We start from the raw sequence: 20,745 nt of genomic DNA on the forward strand, positions 1-20,745 counted from the left end.
TTATGTTTTATTTTGACTTTATTTTTAACTTTTATCTTTGACCATCATACCATCTCCCGCACAGCAACTCCACTCCCACTTGTCTCCAATTCCACATCCCCACCATCACCGTCTCTTAGTCCATCCCACCCATCTCTGCTGGCCACCCTCTTTGAATTTCTATGCAACATATATCTTTCAAATATGCTGTGATGTTTAACGTAAAATTTCAATCTATCTAATCAAATAGAATCCACAGATTGCGAGTTGAAGATAAATACTTTTACTAACAGTATTAATATATTTGTCACGTTCTGACCTTAGTTCCTTTATTTTGTCTTTGTGTTAGTTTGGTCAGGGCGTGAGTTGGGGTGGGTGGTCTATGTTCTTTTTTCTTTGTTGTATTTCTGTGTTCGGCCTGGTATGGTTCTCAATCAGAGGCAGCTGTCGATCGTTGTCTCTGATTGAGAATCATACTTAGGTAGCCTGTTTTCCCCATTTCAGTTGTGGGTGATTATTTTCTGTTTAGTGTTTTTCGTCACCGTACATGACTGTTCGTTTGTCGTTTTTGTTGTTTTGTTCAGTGTTCAGTTGTTTTATTAAAATAATGGGCACTTACCACGCTGCACATTGGTCCTCCTCTCCTTCTCCCGACGACATTCGTTACAATATTAGTAATTGACTGACCCGATCTCTCAAAACATCATAAACAGTACTATTTCTAGGGTCAATTTTAGATCAATGCTATGCATTTTCAGCCATAGTCACATCCTGACCTTAGAGAGACGTTTTATTTCTCTATTTGGTTAGGTCAGGGTGTGATTTGGGTGGGCATTCTATGTTTTCTATTTCTTTGTTTTTGGCCGAGTGTGGTTCCCAATCAGAGGCAGCTGTCTATCTGTCATGTCTTATTATGTCTGTTCCTGTCCTTTCTCTTCACTCTGTCTCTCTCTGCTGGTCTTATTAGGTTACCTTCTCTTTCTCTCCTTCTCCAGCTGTTCCTCATCTCCCCTAACTAGCTCATTCACCCTTTCCCCACCTGTTCCCTTTTTTCCCTCTGATTAGGTCTCTATTTCTCTCTCTGTTCCTGCTACTTTCGGTGTCAGATTCTCGTTTGTGTTTCTCATGCCAGAAGCAAGCTATCGTCTCGTTTGCTTCCACCTAGTCCTATCCTGTCGGAGTCTGCCTGGCAGGTGCATCCTGCACTCTACTAACTATCTTTTGTTTGCACCGTGTCCAGTTCATCATATGCTACGTGTGATCAGCTACCACCGTTCCTCTGTGACCCGCACCGACCCAGAGCGACCTGCAGCCTGTCGCCGCTACCCAGCTATTCATCGGAGGGACTTAATGTTTCATTTGTCACCCTCTCTGCGGGTATTCTATTGTGCCATTGACAACGTCGGAAGAGGATCTATGCCATTCCTGTTTTTCCATTAAAAGAACTCTGTTTCTGTTAAAACCGCTTTTGGGTCTTCACTCAAGTACATAACACTATCGTTGTCTCTGAGTGGGAATCATACTTAGACAGCCTTTTCCCACCTAATGTTGTGGGTAATTATGTATTTTCTGTGAGTGTTTGTGTGCGCCACGGTTGCGTCACGTTCGGTTTCTGGTTACCTGTTTTTTTGTGAAGGTTTCACTTCAATTAAAGATGTGGAATTACATTCACGCTGTGCCTTGGCTCATTTATGACAGGGAGTTTGAAGACAGCGAACGTGACAGCCATTCCTGAACCTAAGACCAGAAACAGGCTACCTGAGGGCAATACCACAATAAATGGTCTATTGATTCTGTATCAAAATCTGCAGAGCTTCGATGATTTTATGTCCCAAATATTCAACATTCTGTTGGTGGCAAGAATTCTAAATAATAATTTTAGCTGAAAACCTACGAATTCTTGAATCTTGTGTTGTGTTGTTATTTATATCAAATCATACACCCTGTACCATGGAATCGTTACATCAAAAATCTCTTCCAAACTATTGTGCAATCCGTATGGCACAGTTGTCAACATCCTGGTCCTCAAATGAAACTGGTATACTTTCCTATTTATGCTACTTTATTCCTCCGCCAGTTTTAATCCTTTATATTGGACAGACAGACCAGTTCCCTACCTCCTCCCGCTGCCACCTGTCTCCTTCATTTTTGGGGTGATGCTGTAATCAATTGGTTGTACTCTTGGATTAAGCAGACCTTCTCGTATAATTCTGATAACGCCATGAAGGACATAACTCTAACATTCCAATTTACAATATCATTCTAGAACAAAATGCCCTTTTCAAACATCTTTCCCATAAATACAGGTATTTTATCAACCATCACATTTGAGTTCAGCCATAATATTTGTTCTATCTTTTCATGGGGATGAAATTGAAATTGTAGCCAGCTCTGCAATGCTTGTTTGAAAAAGAGAGATACTTTGAAAAAAATATAATTTTCAATTAATCGAAAATGATACATAGCAATTTGCACAAAGGCAAAAAGGCCATTTTTAAATAATGGATAAGCTTTTCTTAGTAATCTACTTGAGAACCAATTAGGGTTCTAGTAAAAATGTGGAATAGGTTAAGCTTTTAAAGAGAGGTTTAGTGCTATTTAATAATCTCAACGCACCCAATTCATATTCATTATATAGATAGGCACATTTTATTTTGTTTGGGTTAGCTTCCCAGATAAAGCAAAATATTTTTGGCATATGATTTGAAAAATGAATAAGTAGGCAGCACCAAAAGTAAGTGAGTAAACTGAGATATGACTAAGGAGTTAATCAGGGCAATTTTTCAATAAATAGACAGGTATTTACCACTCCATGGTTGCAGGATCTTGTCTATTTTTACATGTATATTTTTCTAATGAAATTTATTGTGGAGAGCTTATTTATATATTTTGTGATATGAATACCAAATATGTCTACTTCACCATCAGCCCATTTTATAGGTAAACTGCTGGGTAATGTAAAAGTTGTATTTTTTAAAGATCCAATCCGTAATATTGTACACTTATCATAATTAGGTTTATGTCCAGAGAGTACAGAAAAGTTATCTAGATCTCAATAAGACATTGCAGGGATCTAGCTTGCGGACTTAATATAAAACTTGAGTCATCGGCATACATGGACACCTTTGTTTTTAAGCCTTGGATTTCTAATCCTCTAATGTGGTTATTGGATCTGATTTTAATAGCCAGCATTTCGATGGCCAGAACGAATAGATATGGTGACAGCGGACACCCTTGTTTAACTCCTCTTGACAATTCAAAACTCTGAGAAGTAGCTGTGATTTACTATTTTACACCTGGGGTTTCTATACATTATTTTTACCCATTTTATAAGAGAATCACCTAAGCTGAAAAAATCCAGGTATTTATAAATAACATCCAGTCTTTATCAAATGCCTTTTCAAAATCCACTATAAATACCAGGCCTGGCTTCTTAGATGTTCTATTATGTCTAGTAGTTGTGGTATATTATCTCCAATGTATCATCCATGTAAAAAAACATGTCTGATCAGGATGAACAATACCTGGTAAAACCCTTTTAATTCTGAGTGCTATATGCATTTCACTAGTATTTATTGCATCACAACATTGAAGTGTAAGGGGCCTCCAGTTTTTTAGATAGACTGGGTCTTTATATTTGCCATATGGGTCTTGTTTTAATAATAGAGAAATCAGACCTTCCTGCTGAGTACCTGACAGATTACCATTTCTACAGGAGTAGTTAAAACAATCTAACAATGGAGCTTTTAGTACATCAAAATAGGCTTGATATACCTCTACCGCTATACCATAGGGCCCTGGGGTTTTTCCAGACTGAAAGTATTTAATAGCCTCAAAAAGTTATCGCACTGATCTTTCTGTATATTTGTCAATTTTCCATTTTTTTTAAAAATATTTTAAATATTCCTTACCGTAACCTTCCTTCAGTGGGAGAGGATGAGACGGAAAAGAGAACATCTGCTTAAAAAATGTAGCTTCCTCTTTTAAAATATCATTCGGAGAATCATAGATGACTCCATCTTTAATAACGAGTTTCTGCAAATTATTTTTGTTAGCGTTCCAGTATTGGAGATTCATGTTCTCGGGCAAGAGCTCGGTGTGGATATTTGCACACCGTCTAGCGTCAAGGGAACTCGCTGTATCCCCCATGTCTTCAGAGCCCTCAAAGTGTTCCTGCGGCATGGACAAGACAAGGACCTTGCCACTGACGAAGGCCAGTACTCTGTTGATATGCAGCACATGGAGCACCTGGCCGTAGCATCAACAACAGCGGAAGTTCAAGGGCGAGCAAAGGTCAGTTTTACACAGGAAATGTAATACCACACTAGTTTAAAAAAAATAGGTTCTAGACTCAAATGAACTTTCAGAATCAAGTAATTGACAGGTGACAGTTTATTTACTTACTAGGTTAACAGATAAAGCGGGAAATGTAGAATGCACTCTTTTATGTGTTCTGCCATTTTCTCTCCGACATGTTTGAGGAGCTATCCGCACTTAGCCTCACCCTGCAAAGGAATTTCCTGATCCTCCCCCAAGCCACATCAGAGTTGAGGAAGACAGTGAGGTTACAAACTGGGTTAGAAAACGACTAAATTCCTTTACGTTGAGTACTATTTGAAAATACAATCAGTTTTCCACGTTATTTCAATATCATCACATTGAATATTTTGTTCAAATTACATGTAAACAACATTGATTCAACCGGTTTTTACCCAGTGGGCTAAGGTGTGTGTGTGTAACGCTGGATCGTGTTACAGTGCTTTCCCTGTCTAATGCTGAGATTAGATTAGTGCAACATCCTTGAACCACCACGATCCCTGGCTTTCTGCTTACACAAGCACTTCTCCCGCCGAGAAATGACCAAGATTACCTATGCAAGGTGTGTGTGTGTTGTTTTTTGGGGGAGTGTGTGTGTGTGTGTGTGTGTGTGTGTGCGCGCGCGCGCGCGTGCATGCGTCATGCGTGCGTGTGTATAGGGGATGAGAGGTGGCTTGTTCTCTAGATTGGGGTTGTAATAGCTTGACGTAGGGCTCGAGACACAATGGGAAGACATGACGAAATCCACTTAACCTATGACCCAGAGCGAGGGAAATGTAGAGAAAGAGAGAGAGAGAGTGAGAGAGCTGCACTGAGTATCATCATAGAGGCTAGCCCAGCATGAGCCTAGGCACAGCTCTCCTCTACTGTACGTCATATGTATGAGGACTAAGCCCAGGCTATTTCCTACAGTCTATCTATGGGGTATATATACACAGTATAACACTGTGTGACAAAGCTAGGCTAGCATAAGGCTTTGATTGGACTGGGAATGCAGCCAGGCAGTGTGATGCAGTACAGTGATACAGGCAGAGGCTGCAGGATGTTGGGGCTATCAGATATAACATGGCTAGAGTGCACTGAGCTGTGGGAGCAGCACAGTCATATTTCTTCTCTGATTTGGTGTTTGGTGGGTAATTGGTGTCTTGCTGTGAGAGCAGGCGACGGGTCTGTGAGCACGCTAGGGGGAGGGGAGGAGACCCAATTCCCCTGGCAACTCTGCCAACCAACCACCACTGCCAGTGATATCCATCACCCCGTTGGCATGATTACCAGTACAAGTATCATACACCACTGGCAGTGCATCATCCTCAAACAAACACACACACACCTGTAAGTTCAAGTACAAAAACACACACCTCCCAGAAGTGATGAGGAAGTACTGCTTGATACAGCCTAAACACACACACAGTGTAGGCCCTACACACTCACTGCCCCTGTAGCTGCTCAACTAAAAGACACATTTCAAAGGGAACTCCCCAAACTAACCTGTTCATTCCTTTCAGACACATGGTAGCAAGTATTTATCTGATTTCTGGCTTGGATGCCTGATTCTATTACTGTGACATAAGAGGAGATTGATTCCTCCCTTAAATAATTCCTCCCTTAAAGAACTTTATGCAGTAACTATAGCCTACTCAGCCAGTACTAAAACGCGCCGGCTGTATGCACCATCGAGAATACATACAAGTCACTTCCCAGGGCAGTGATGTTGAGTCCAATTCTATTATTATGACATCAAACGGTGGTGAGAAAATAGAAGCAAGTGGGTAGTAAATTCACCTTTTATTTATCATTTTTATTATTATCGAATGCTTTTTGTTTGCAGCAAAACTCTCCAAGGACCATGTATAAGAGACCCCACTTTAAAACCCTCTCCTTGCGACGATGGTAACTACAATTCAATTACTGAAAGGTGGTGAGCCATTTCAAAGTGAATTAATAGATTCAAATATATTTCATTAGATTATACAGATTGCTTTTGATTGGTTCTGACTGGGGATAATAAGACCAATTGGAAAGGGTAAAATTGTGGGTAATTGAATTCCCTAGCTTCAGTAAAGACCTGGGCCCGAGCGCCTTTTAGATCATAATGAATCAGATTTCATGGAAAGGGAGGACCTGATCCTAGATAAGCACTCCTACTCTGAGACGTTTTGAGAGTACAGGCCCAGCTCTCATCAAATAGCGCTCCCATCTGGCTCTATGACGTTCGTTTGGAAAGACAAACACGCATTTGAGATATGGAGAAGAAATAGTGGTGATTCCTTTTTTTTATAAGCAATTGTGCGTCGCCCCACGGACCTCCCGTTGGCGGCCGGCAGCGACAGAGCCTGGGCGCAAACCCAGAGTCTCTGGTGGCTCAGCTAGCGCTGCGATGCAGTGCCCTTGGCTGGATGCTGGCCCATGTTGACTCAAATTCCTCCCACAGTTGTATCAAGTTGGCTGGATGTCATTGGGTGGTGGACCATTCTTGATACACAGAGGAAACTATTAAGCATGAAAAACCCAGCAGCATTGCCGTTCTTGACACACTCAAACCGGTGCGCCTGGCACCTAACTACCATACCCTGTTTGAAGGTACTTAAATGTTTTGTCTTGACCATTCACTCTCTGAATGGCACATACAAAATACATGTCTCAATTGTCTCAAGGCTTAACAATCCTTATTTAACCTATCTTCTGCACTTCATCTACACTGATTGAAGTGGATTTAACAAGTGACATCAATAAGGGATCATAGCTTTCACCTGGATTCACCCAACTGGTCAGTCTGTCACAGAAAGAGCAGGTGTTCCTAATGTTTTGTACACTCAGTGTACATAAACACAGTTTATTATGCGTTGTCCGCATGACAGAGATTAGTAAGAGAACAATAGGTGTCGATGTTTATCAGTATTCTGAACAACAGAGGAGAATTACCTTAAGAGAAGAGGGTGATTCATTCTAGATGAATGTCATTTCCATTTACGTGCATAGGAAGCCCAAATGACTGTAACATGAGGAGAGAACCAGATGTCTGAGCTCTAAGGGAGCTGGGATGGGAACGCAACCCCAGGCAGGAGCTTCTCGTCAGTTTACAGCAGCTCAGCAAGCAGCCTAGATCAATATCAGGAGAGCGTGGGCATTGATTATGTGTGTAAGTGATATGAGAGGGGGGTCGTTATACTGGGGGGTGAAGAGGTGGGCCGGGGGGAAGGTAATAGGAGTATAGTGGTGACCCTGATGAAGTGTGATGCAGGTTAAAGAAGGATTTTTAAGGCTTGATACATGGATTATTGTGTGTGTGCCATTCAGAGGGTGAATGGGCAAGACAAAAAATGTAAGTGCCTTTGAACGGGGTATGGTAGTAGGTGCCAAGTAGTGCTTAGCAATTAATGGGTTTTGAAGTTGGTTTGGTTTCAGGTCGATTATTAAAGGTGTATGTTGAATTTTATTTTTATTTTTTACATTAAATGCACTATGGGCTTGAATGCTGTAACAACACAGAATGAAACAATTAATAAAAGTCCCATGATGTCAGTGACTGCCCATTACTGCTTACTAAAATATTTCCGTTGTGCATATTACATTTGTTTTATTTGATTTCATTCCAAGTTATCATCTCTATAGAGCGGCTGCCTATGCTGTCTGACAAAATCACCATTTTGTAATTCTCCAAAGTAAATGAAGCATACTTATATGACTGCTGAATACCAACTATCAATCACTTTTACTGTGTATTTTCAGCTAGAGATACCTGCGAAGCAACAGCTGCTGTCTATATCACCTCATGATGGTGCATTCTTCTCTCTTCCTTAACAGGCGTAAAATAAGCACAGACCGGACAAGTAGATGCGCAATGGATTGTGGTCATTGTAGTTAATTACCAGGTTTTATGTGCTAAAATATTTTGAATATTCACCGTTTGGAAACTACAACTCCCTACTACATCGCCAGTGGCAATTTTAGCATGTAAATCTTGGTGGGGCAAACAAAAAAATATGAGATGCAAGCCAGCAAAGCCACTACACAACACTAAACAATACATTAATTGCACTATAACGGTGCCCACAAACTGTTAGGGCCTACATAAAGATGTCCCAACAGCAGTCCCAACACCTTACCACTGCTACAGTTCATTCAGCCTCATTTACATAGCTGATATGGCTAACTTGCTTAAACAAATGTGGTTTCTACTGACAATTTAGATGTACAAACTATGGCATTAGGGGACGACAAGCGGATTAAGACATTGAGCGGGAGGCGACGGACGTAGTCAACGTAACTATTTGTTCAGCACTTTTGAAATGTACAGTGACAGGATTCAGAACACGGGCCGTTCGTACATATAAACAGACAACGAAAGCTTTTACAATATTTGGTGATTACATTTTTCTAAAACAGGTTGTAGGCAAACAAGCACACACCGGCCACGAAAGATGTGTTTACAATACCGCATTGGTGAAAATAGACCAAATTATTAGTGCGAGGCACATGGGCTACTAACAGCTTACTACACTTAGTATTACTTTCTGAGCTACAGTATACATATCTCTCTGGCATCCTACATCATTTATGAAGCAGCATAAGGTATTTTTAGACTCATGTCGGGATGTTCTTGGACAGGAAAGCGGCGCGGCAGTCATTCATGGGAAAATTTTGCCATCAAAGAGAAAGATGCCGGATTTACAATTCCGAGTTGAATGACTGTTCAAAACGTATTCTACCAGTTGTAGCTCGTTTTTCCCCGAGTTCCGAGTTGACTTGAACTCACAGTTATCCACTGATTCCTTCCAAAACCACTCATTGTTGAATTTGAGATTTCCAACTTGTTGTGTAATGTTTATGGGGTGGGACGGCAGGTAGCCTAGTGGTTAGAGCATTGGACTAGTAACCGAAACATTGCAAGATCAAATCCCCAAGCTGACAAGGTAAAAATCTGTTGTTCTGCCCGAACAAGGCAGTTAACTCACTGTTCCTAGGCTGTCATTGAAAATAAAAATTTGTTCTCAACTGACTTGCCTAGTTAAATAAAGGGAAAAAATGTAATCAAATGGCCGATGAGCACCAAGACATTTTAGCGCTAATTTCTCTTCATATGACAAGGATTGAAAAGGATCTGATTGCCGACTCGTTCATGGCGACGACTGCTTGCTAAGATTTTGAAAGTATGATGTTGACATGATCGGTCCAATCAAAGCTACTGTAGATATAATGTCATTTAATGTTATTCTGTGGCCAATGACCTAGAGCCTTCTTGGATGGGCACTTCTAATATAACTCCATGGCAGAACACAAGGGGCTAACCTTTTCGAGCTCTGACCTTAGAATTGGGGATGACGTACTGTCCCATGAATGACAGAAAACTGAGCCAATCATGACAGAAAACTGAGCCAATCAGGCGCAACGCTCTGTATTTTCTGCTGGCTAGCCCCACCACCACAGAAAGCACCGAGCTAGGCTGAAACGCTTGCATTTTGGAGCCGCCTTAATCAAGAAAGCAAAAAAGAGACCATGTCTGTATGCATGACTTTATTAACTCAATTAAAAAAAAATCTTCATTGTTTGCAAACTGATATGTGATACATATTAATGCCAAAATAGCAAGCAAAACAGGCAAGCACCCCCCAAAAATATATATATATTGTTTTTGTTCATTTTATTTACCTAAAAGTGTGGGGCTCAAAACAACAGGTTGCCACGGTACATCACACAGTTCAGGCTGGATCTGATTTATCTCTAGAGAAACTGTGCAATGTGTGCATTGAGCTCACGGAAAAAAACTGAAAGAAATGGAATTCAAATAATTGAACCGACTTCGGTCAATTAGTTGTTTATAAACCGTAAAATAACTGACATTTTGGTTAATCGCTTAGCACTAGTGCCAGGTGCACTGGTTTGAGTGTGTCAAGAAATTCAACGCTGCCGGGTTTTTCATACTTAACAGTTTCCTGCGTGTATCAAGAATGGGCCAACACCCAAAGGACATCCAGCCTACTTGACACAACTGTGGGACGCATTGGAGTCAACGTGGGCCATCGTCCCTGTGAAATACCTTCAAGACCATGCCCCGACGAATTGAGGCTGTTCAGAGGGCAAATGGGGGTGCAACTCAATATTAGGAAGGTGTTCCTAATATTTTGAATACTCTTTGTCTGTGATCATACACAAATGTAAGCCAGATTTGAAATAATTATGTTTTAGTAAAATACAGTTATATCTGTTTGGGCTTCTTGCAGTCAATTTGCAGTCTACAAATTATTTGTAATTATGTTCCAGCCCCCTGACCATCCGCTCAAGAAAAAAAAAATGGCCCGCCGGTTGAATCTAAATGATGATCCCTACTCTACGTAACCCAACCCAGAGACCTGCTGCCTAGCCAGTCATCATCTGCCGTTCATCTGCATTGATTGTGACCTTGCTTCAGGCAGAGATACATGGAGAGCATCTGTTTTAACATAACCCAATTACTCTCCATGGCTTTTAAAAGGGACAATTACAGCAGTACGGTGGGGGGCTACCTCTCTCAGTGCAGCCCTGTGACTGGGATCAGTGGCATCAAAGTCCCATCAGAAACTTACACAGTGTCCCTTAGGGACTTGGAAATGGATGTCTTGATCTCCTTTCTTACCATATTGGTAGCTCAATGGGAGCTGCACTCTATAGAGCATAAACTTTAGAGTATGTATTGCTGAGGGAGGGTTGAGGAAGAGGGAAAAGTGAGGGGATAATGGGGTAGGGGAGACGTGCCATGTGAAATACTGCAAGGCCTGGTGCCTAGCACATGTAGGAACTATAGTGTGCTGACCCCTGCAAACTATGAGATTTGGATTGGGATAAATCTTTGGAAGTGCTGACCCCCACATTCCCACCTGGAAGCCCCACACCTCTACATCTGAAATAATCCAAAGACCCCCTCCTCCCAACAAACACAAACCCCTGGCTGACCCCCTTCAGCACAGAGGTCATTGAGATGCAGAGCCATCATTGCATTCACTGAGTCTACCTGCTCACACCATGGCTATAGACGGAGGGGGGATTGGGTTGGAGTGGAGGTCGTGAGACAGGAAATCAGTGTCTGATTCATCACCTTGTTTTCAGGAGATGAGAGGAGGTGAGAAAGGCACGGGTGAAAATCCATGCAGGGAACAGCAGGTTATTTATTCACAGTGCTAAAAGTAGCGCTACATCCCTGGCCTGTAGATTATTATCCCTATACTGGAAATACTAAAATGTGTATTGAGATACAGGTTGTAAAAGGAGAGGGACTGATAGGCTTTGAATATACAGTCAGGGTTTCCTTTTTCTGAGCTAAAGCCTACTACTTGTTAATGTTATCGAATTGGGTAAGCCACTGCAGCTCTATATGTGAGGATATCTGATAGCAAGCATGGGAATTGTGACGTTTATTGATCCATGACAAAGTCCGGTGGTCCTTAGGTTCTTTAACAGCAGTACAGACCGTTTGTGATCAACAGTGCGTGATGGACCCAAGTCATCAAAGGAAAGTGAAAACAGAAACAGTGGATTTATGAGTGAACTAGACCACACGATCAATGGTTGTAACCGCTACAGAAAAATCCATACCTGTCCGGCAAAAAGAAAGCAAGCAACAACAACAAAAAAGAAAGAAAAAAGAAACACACCACCCTTCACTTGGTGCCATCGCTCATTGTCACCATGCCGATTCCATTTCCTGCTGCCCCGGGCAAACCGGCGTCACACAATTTTTCAGAAAGCACACATTTCATATGACAAAGGCCCCAGATTAATATGGAGCTTCTCTCCATGTTCCTCTCCTCACTCCTCCACCCCTCTTTGTCTTGAGCCCCTGTCTGGTGCCTGGGCGATTAGGATTTCCCTCCTAACGTGACGGATTTACACAGGGGGTGTCTGGTAGAGGTAGCCAGGGTGTGTGTGTGTGGCAGCGGAGAGGTGGGGGACAAGGGGAACCACCGGCTCCTCACTCCAGGGTGCGGATAAAAAAATGTAAAAAAAATTCATCCTTATCACTGTTGAAAATTCCTGGAGTGTAAAATTGAATTGCGGTTTTACCCAGGAAAAGATAAGAAGGACGAGAAATGGACTGGAATAGCTACTGAGCAAATCCCCGGAAATGGAATAATGCTCTGACTTTTTTCACTTTAAAGTGTATGCCAAACAAAAATCATTGATTTCAAAGTTTAACAAACCATAAAACTATGAACAAGGACTACTTTGAATAGTAATTATTATTATAATTTTTTACACAGAAAATAAATAAAAATGCATTTACTGGAAGAACTATGCAAATGCAAAGTTTGGTAACAGAATTACGGTAAAATCTCCCTCAGTTTTTTTATGTGACCACGTTTTCCAAAAACTCTTAAATATCTGCTCCGAATTAAGACTCAAAGATGTCTGAAGAAAGAATGGGGTGTCAGCTACAGTATGACATGACCACTTAAGTTAGATATTATTGTTATTGAACTACAGTCGGTGAAGTGGATTTACATCTGGTCGTGGAATTATGTTAACGGAATTACATCATGGGTCCCTGATCTGTACTATACGGATATTCATAATTATGGTTATGAATATCATCATATCATATCATAATGTATCCTGAGTAGGTACACAAAGGTAGAAATATGCAAATGTTCTGATTTAGCATATTTGGGTATTATTCTACACATTCTATTATTCTACACATTATTTTAATGAGCTCCACCCCCAAACAAGACCACTTACTAAAACTGTTGTTACACTAAGGTTTTTATTTTGTTAGGATTATTTTGCTCTTACTGTAGTACTGTAGGCCACTTCCGAGCGCCTGAGTGGTGCAACGTTCTAAGACACTGCATAGCAGTGCAAGCTATGTTGCTACAGATGCTGGTTCAATACCCGTGCTGGCCTTGCCTGGGAGACCCATGAGGTTTTTGGTTTCTTGCCCTCTAAAAACAGAAATAAATCATTCTAAATAACAAACTGGCTTTATTTACAAATTAGTAAGAATGAACCCCATGTTCAACAATTGCCTTTTTCTTGCCTATTTTACGTTATTTGAAAACAAAAAAATCTAAAATACTTTTAACAAAGTGATTATTATTATTAATTTAGAATTATATTAAAGCCAGTTGGATATTCTCACAGATATATTACTAACCCTGTTATTAGCAGGACAATATATATTGGTCATATTGGTCATGGCTCCGGAGTGGCGCACAATGGGACTGTGGCTCCGGAGTGGCGCACACGGCCTTGCAATTCTCCATCTGTATCCACTAAAAGTGTGCGAGGTTCAAGTCATGAGGGCAGGGGGCACGGGATGGGCCACAGAGCCATGCACAGAAGACCGATCTAGCCCATGGGGAAGGGAGGAGGCCGTCTGGAAACATTAGCAGGACAATATACCTTAACAACACCTCTCTGTATTTTGATACTTTGTGGATGGGGGCTCTGGAGTGGATGGGGGCTCCCGCAACGCAAAATGCATTGCTACAGATTGCAGGTTCGATACCCGTGCCGGCCGCGACTGGGAGACCCATGAGGTGGCTTTTAATTTAGAAACCTCCAATCCTCTATATGTAATTACTGGCGGAGTGTCACATCATGTTTTTTGATATTCTGTAGGCCTACCATAGGTGACATGATTGTCACTAGTGTTGAGTAATGTGCTGTTAAAAGTGGTGTAGGTCTTATTTATTTAAAGAGCATATTGAAGTTAGAAGCAATAGGATGAAGCAAAAGCCTACAACTATTTTTAGCACCATTTCGCGCTGCTCTGAGACAAGCATGGGGACTGGTCTTGATAAATCAATGAGATTTTTATTTTCACTTAATCTCCATTTGGGCATTGGTTAGACTAGAATTAGAAAATTAGGATGCAGAAATGTTATGCTCTTAGTGTAACCTTTATTTAACCAGGCAAGTCAGTTAAGAACAAATTATTATCTACAAGGATAGACTACTCCTTCTTCCCCATCGGGGAATTGAACCCCAGTCTCCCGTGTGCCCTGCCCGCATGACAAGGGATTATTTAGCTAAATAGCCCAGTACTCTACTCCCGACCATCACGTTGTACAGCAACCTATTTTCCACTCCATCCTAATGGAAACGCAGAGGGCTTTTCATTTTTCTTGGAATATAAACAACATAATATTAATCAAATTAATTAAGCAAGCACCTGTCAAAGGTTTGGACACACCAACTCATTCCAGGGTTTTTCTTTATTTTTCTATTTTCTACATTGTAGAATAATAGTGAAGACATCACAACTATGAAATAACAAATATGGAATCAGTTAACCTCTTGAAACTCCCCATCCCGGATCCGGGATTGTGACTAAGCCTCAGGCTCATTAGCATAACGCAACGTTAACGATTTCTGAAAATCGCAAATAAAATTAAAATAATGCGTTTGCTCTCAAGCTTAGCCTTTTCTTAACAACACTGTCATCTCAGATTTTCAAAATATGCTTTTGAACCATAGAAATTGACTAATTTGTGTAAGAGTATGCAAAGCTAGCATAGCATTTTGTGTAGCATGTAGCACGCAACATTTTCACAAAAGCCAGATAACCAAATAAATAAAATCATTTACCTTTGAAGAGCTTCTGATGTTTTCAATGAGGAGACTCCCAGCCACATACCAAATGCGCAGTGTTTCCTGAAAGCGTCTGTGTGTAGGAGAAATCGTTCCGTTTTCTACATTGCGCCTGGCTACCGAAACGAACCGAAAATGCAGTCACCTACAACGTGAAACTTTTTCCGGATTAACTACATAATATCGACCGAAACATGGCAAACGTTGTTTGGAATCAATCCTCAAGGTGTTTTTTCACATATCTCTTCATTGACATGCAGTTCGTGGAAGCTTGCTTCTCTCTCTGTGCCCCATGGAAAAATACTGGCAGGTGACTTTTGCGCACCAATTTCGGCGCAGGACACCGGGCGGACACGTGGTAAATGTGGTCTCTTATGGTCAATCTTCCAACGATCTGCCTACAAATACGTCACAATGCTGCAGACACCTTGGGGAAACGACAGAAAGGGCAGACTCATTCCTCTTGCGTTCACAGCCATATAAGGAGATCATGAAAGACAGAGCCTCAAAAATCCTTGTCATTTCCTGGATGCCAAGTCATCTTGGTTTTGCCTGAAGCTCACGTTAAAGGGCACGCACAGAGAAGATATTTGTATTTCTGGACACGTCAGAGTGTTTTCTTTCGAACAGTAGCAATTATATGCATAGTCGAGCATCTTTTTGTGACAAAATATCTTGTTTAAAACGGGAACGTTTTTCTTCCAAAAATGAAATAGCGCCACCATAAGTGTAAGAGGTTAAGAACACATTTTTATTTACAAGGACAGCCTACTCCTTCCTCCCCGTCGAGGAATTGAATCCCGGTCACCCGCGTACCCGCATTCTCTAGTACAGCCATTATTGTAGTACAGCCATTATTGAAGGCTATGAAATGCTTCTCAAAGATGACCTCTGGTGGTCAAAGTAGCACTAACTAGTATTAACGGTATCAGTGGTTCACACTTAAATAACGAGCTGCACTGCAGTACCCTGCAACCTTTAAAGGAGGAACCACTGTAGTACAGCACAACATAGTAGTTCAGTGCAGGAGAATACAGTAAAGTATATTAAAGCAAATCTGTAATAATTTCACTATTCAAATAGTATAATTAATTGTTGTTGTATATCTGGATATCCGAAATACATGTGTATTTTACATTAGAACCTGAGCACTGCTGGGAGAGGCTGGCGCTCTATTGCTGCCGCTGCAGAGGTGCCGGTAGGATGGGTGCGAGCAGACGGAGGCAGAGAGAGAGAGTGGCGCTACAGCCAAGACTACCTAACTTGTAGCAGGCAAAATGTTATTTATCATCCCATATAACAGTTTCTGTCTTGACTGGAGTAGCCTATAGCTAACTGTGCTAATTGAGGCCACATTTTGTGCTTCCTACCTAACTCCATTCAGATAAAACAAAAAAAACTAAATGTTGGTTGCTCGTTGAGCCTACTCCTTCGCATTTCACTAACTTTTAATTGTGTCATTTTGTTCCATCTTGCATTTCACTGGTGAACTCTCACTACACTTGCTACACATTGAGCCTCTTTGCCGTTTTGATTGGCCAACATAAACAGCAAGATACACGTGAAGGCAACCGGACGGCTAGAAGTCTTTATTATTGGGCGCACGTCATAAAAATTACATTGAAAGGTTTTTTTTTTTTAATTAGATTAATAATTTGAAATGTCATGGTATATCCTTGTATGTAACAATGTCACATTGATTTGATTAAATGTAGAAAAATAATTTTCAGTGGTAAAATAGGCCTATACATTTTTGGGGTTTGCAAAATTGAATACACACTCAAGTATTCTAATACTAACCTCCGTTGAGATATTTGAATATTCAGCGCAAACTGGCTCTAACCAAATGCCTCACAAGTCCTCAACTGGCAGATTCATTAAATAGTCCCGCAAAACACCAGTCTCAACATCAACAGTGAAGAGGTGACTGGCCCTCTAGGCAGAGTTGCAAAGAAAAAGCCATATCTCAGACTGGCCAATAAAAAGAAAAGATTAAGATGGGCAAAAGAACACAGACACTGGACAGAGGAACTCTGCCTAGAAGGCCAGCATCCCTGAGTCGCCTCTTCACTGTTGACGTTGAGACTGGTGTTTTGCAGGTACTACTTAACAAAGCTGCCAGTTGAGGACTTGTGAGGCATCTGTTTCTCAAACTAGACACTCTAATGTACTTGTCCTCTTGCTCAGGTGTGCACCGGGGTCTCCCACTCCTCTTTCTATTCTGTAAGGGCCAGTTTGCACTGTTCTGGGAGGGGAGTAGTACACAGCGTTGTACGAGATATTCAGTTTCTTGGCAATTTCGCTCATGGAATAGCCTTCATTTCTCAGAACAAGAATAGAGACTGACGAGTTTCAGAAAAAAGTTATTTGTTTCTGGCCATTTTGAGCATGTAATTGAACCCACAAATGCTGATGCTCCAGATACTCAACTAGTCTAAAGAAAGACAGTTTTATTGCTTATTTAATCAGAACAACAGTTCAGCTGTGCAAACATGATTGCAAAAGGGTTTTCTAATGATACATTTTAAAATGATTTTAAAATGGATTAGCTAACACAAAGTGCAATTGGAACACAGGAGTGATGGTTGCTGATCATGGGTCTCTGTACGCCTATGTAGATATTCCATAAAACAATCAGCCGTTTCCAGCTACAATAGTAATTTTACAACATTAACAATGTCTACCCTGTATTTCTGATCAATTTGATGTTATTTCAAACACAAGGACATTTCTAAGTGACCCCAAAAAGTTATGAACAGTAGAGTGTACTTTACTGTTCTCTGTGTTGTACTGTACTCTACTCTAGAGTTCATTAGAATAACAAATGGCAAGTGTGTAGAATAATCCCAAAAATGCAACTTACATATTTCTACCTTTGTGTACCTATTCAGGATACATCAGCAATAAGAGAATGGTATTAATTTCCATAATTAAGCATTTCTGTATAGTACAAATCAGGAACCCATGATGTAATTCCGTTACTGTAATTCCATTACCGGATGTAAATCTACCTCACCTACTGTAGTTAATTCAGCACATTTTTATTTTATTTTTACTCATAGCTGACATTCCATTATTTCTGCAGATATCTTTGAATCTGCCTCCAGAGTGGCGCAATGGTCTAAGGCTAGCTGTGCCACGAGAGATCCTGGTTCGTGTCCAGGCTCTGTCGCAGCCGGCCGCGACCGGGAGACCCATGGGGCGGCGCACAATTGTCTCAGAGTCGTCCGGGTTAGGGGAGGGTTTGGCCGGCAAGGATGTTCTTGTCCCATCGCGCACCAGCGACTCCTGTGGCGGGCCGGGAGGAGTGCAGCCTGACATGGTCGCCAGGTGTACAGTGTTCCTCCGACACATTGGTGTCTCTGGGTTAAGCGGGCATTGTGTCAAGAAGCAGTGCGGCTTGGCTGTTTCGGAGGACACATGGCTCTCAACCTTCGCCTCTCCAAAGTCCATATGGGAACTGCAGTGCTGGGACAAGACTGTAACTACCAATTGGATACCACGAAAAAGGGGGATTAAAAAATATATATATCTTTGAATCTGAATTTGAAGCAGCAAGTTAACAGAAAACATGGTTGCATAATTTTATTTTTAAAACTACCAGACATTACATCTACACACTTCTTCCAATAAACGTGTCTTTATGAAACGTGTTGTGTAAATTGTTCAAAGAAGTCCTTGTGCTTAGAGTTGTACGGTTTGTTAAACTTTGAAAACAATAGTTTTGGTTTGGCATAATTCTAAAGTAAGTCCGTTATCGTGGAATTGCCCCCTACTATAGGCTACAACTCTTTCTCTCAGACACACATACGCTGGGGTGCACATACACGTGGTGCATGCAAACACACACATACACACACACACTGAAGACAAATGATAACAGGCCCTCTATCTCTGCAGAACAAAGGGCAAAGTTTTGCAGGCAGTGGGGTGGATATATAATGGGTGGAGATGAGAATCTGGTGAGGTGCATTCACCAGCGCCGTTGAGTTAAAGTGTGTTCACACTCCACTAGTAACAAACGATTGACAGAAAGGCCATTTGTCATTCAAGTCGGATTATTATTCAATGTTTTATTTATTTACATTATTAATTTAATGACTTATTCAAACCCCCTCAGTTACAGCCCAAGGCTATCCTTACAGATGCTAGGCATTCTTCATTTCTCTGTAAGTTTGGAACTCAAAGGAACAGTAAATAATAAACATTTCTCGAGGCAAAATGTTACAAGTTCTCTCTCACATACAGATAAGACACCTTGAGCCCAATTAGACTTGGTGAGCATCTGTAGAAAAACCAAGACAACGTTCCTCCGATTTTCAGTGTGTTCCTTCTCAGTGAGATGAACTGCAGGCCTATTAGAGTCCTGTGATGTGAGAATAGATCTGGTTTACGACTCTCAGTGCCCTCTTAGCCACCTGCTGTTGCTGCTCTCTCTGTGACTCAGAGGTGAATAGGTGTAAGAAACAGAATTTCAGCACACTGAGGATCATCTCAGAGAATAGCTCAATTCTAGGGCCATTTTGAGCAGTTACAGAAACAGTTGTGAGAGAGGTCTAAGGCACTGCTTCTCACTGCTGGATGTGTCACTACAGACACCCTGGTTCAAATCCAGGCTGTATCACAACAGGCAAGTCAGTTAAGAACAAATTCTTATTTACAATGACGGCCTAACCCGGACGACGCTGGGCCAATTGTGCTCCGCCCTATGGTACTCCCAATCACGGCCAGATGTGATACAGACTGAATTGAGGCTGTCCTGGCGGCAAAAAGGGGGGGGGGGGGTCCTAATGAAGGTGTTCCTAATGTTTGGTATATACAGTGTATATTTCAGCCAAGACGCACTTACGCTAGTAGCAATGCTCTCCCCCACACCCGCTACTCTTGCCACCATGGCTGAAAAGAAATCTAAGGGGAAACACTGGTGTGTGTATTTAATAGAAGGAGAGAGAAATAGCGGGAGAGACAGCGAGAGAGAGAAAGAACGTGTTGGTGTGCGTCCATACATGCATGTGTTTGTAGACAGTGTATTAGGACACAACATAGGTTGGTGAGGAAATCCCATCCCTAAACAACAGAACAAGGCTACAGCACCTGTTCATCCCCAGACCACCTCCTCTGATCCATTCTGAACACTCACTCCCAGACAGGAATAAGGACCTGGTGCGAGTCAGACAGCCTGGTCCTCACACATCCCTCATACACCCTGCTGAGTGTGTTACACACAACAGCAGTGTGGGTTTTAGCCATCCAGGCTAGCAGTGGAAACGGTTGGAAAGATGGTCTGTGGTGCTATGGTTGGTTAGTAGAAAAGCCAAAACTATAATATACTACTCCACCATAGTAACAGTTGGGCTATTCCACAGTAAACACAATTGCAGTAATGGAAACACTTAAAATACAGTGCGTTCATGAAAATATTCAGACCCCTTGAATTTTTCCACATTTTGTTATGTTACAGCTTTTCTCTGAAATAAAATAGTTTTTTTTCTGCATTGTCTTGGCTGCGTACTTGAGGTTGTTGTCCTGTTGGAAGGTGAACCTTTGCCCCAGTCTGAGGTCCTGAGCAATCTGGAGCAGGTTTTCATCAAGGATCTCTCTCTACTTTTCTTCATTCATCTTTCCCTCGATCTTGACTAGTCTCTCAGTCCCTTCCGCTGAAAAACATCCCCACAGCATGATGCTGCCACACCCATGCGTCGCCGTAGGGTGGTGCCAGGTTTCCTCGAGACGTGACACTTGACATTCAGGCCAAAGTGTTCAATCTTGGTTTAATCAGACCAGAGAATCTTGCTCCTCATGGTCTGATAGTCTTTAGGTGCCTTTTGGCAAACTCCAAGTGGGCTGTCATGTACCTTTTATCTCCACAGAGGAACTCTGGAG

This window comes from Oncorhynchus masou, chromosome 1, assembly GCF_036934945.1.
Source record: "Oncorhynchus masou masou isolate Uvic2021 chromosome 1, UVic_Omas_1.1, whole genome shotgun sequence".
In the NCBI taxonomy this organism is placed as follows: Eukaryota; Metazoa; Chordata; class Actinopteri; order Salmoniformes; family Salmonidae; genus Oncorhynchus; species Oncorhynchus masou.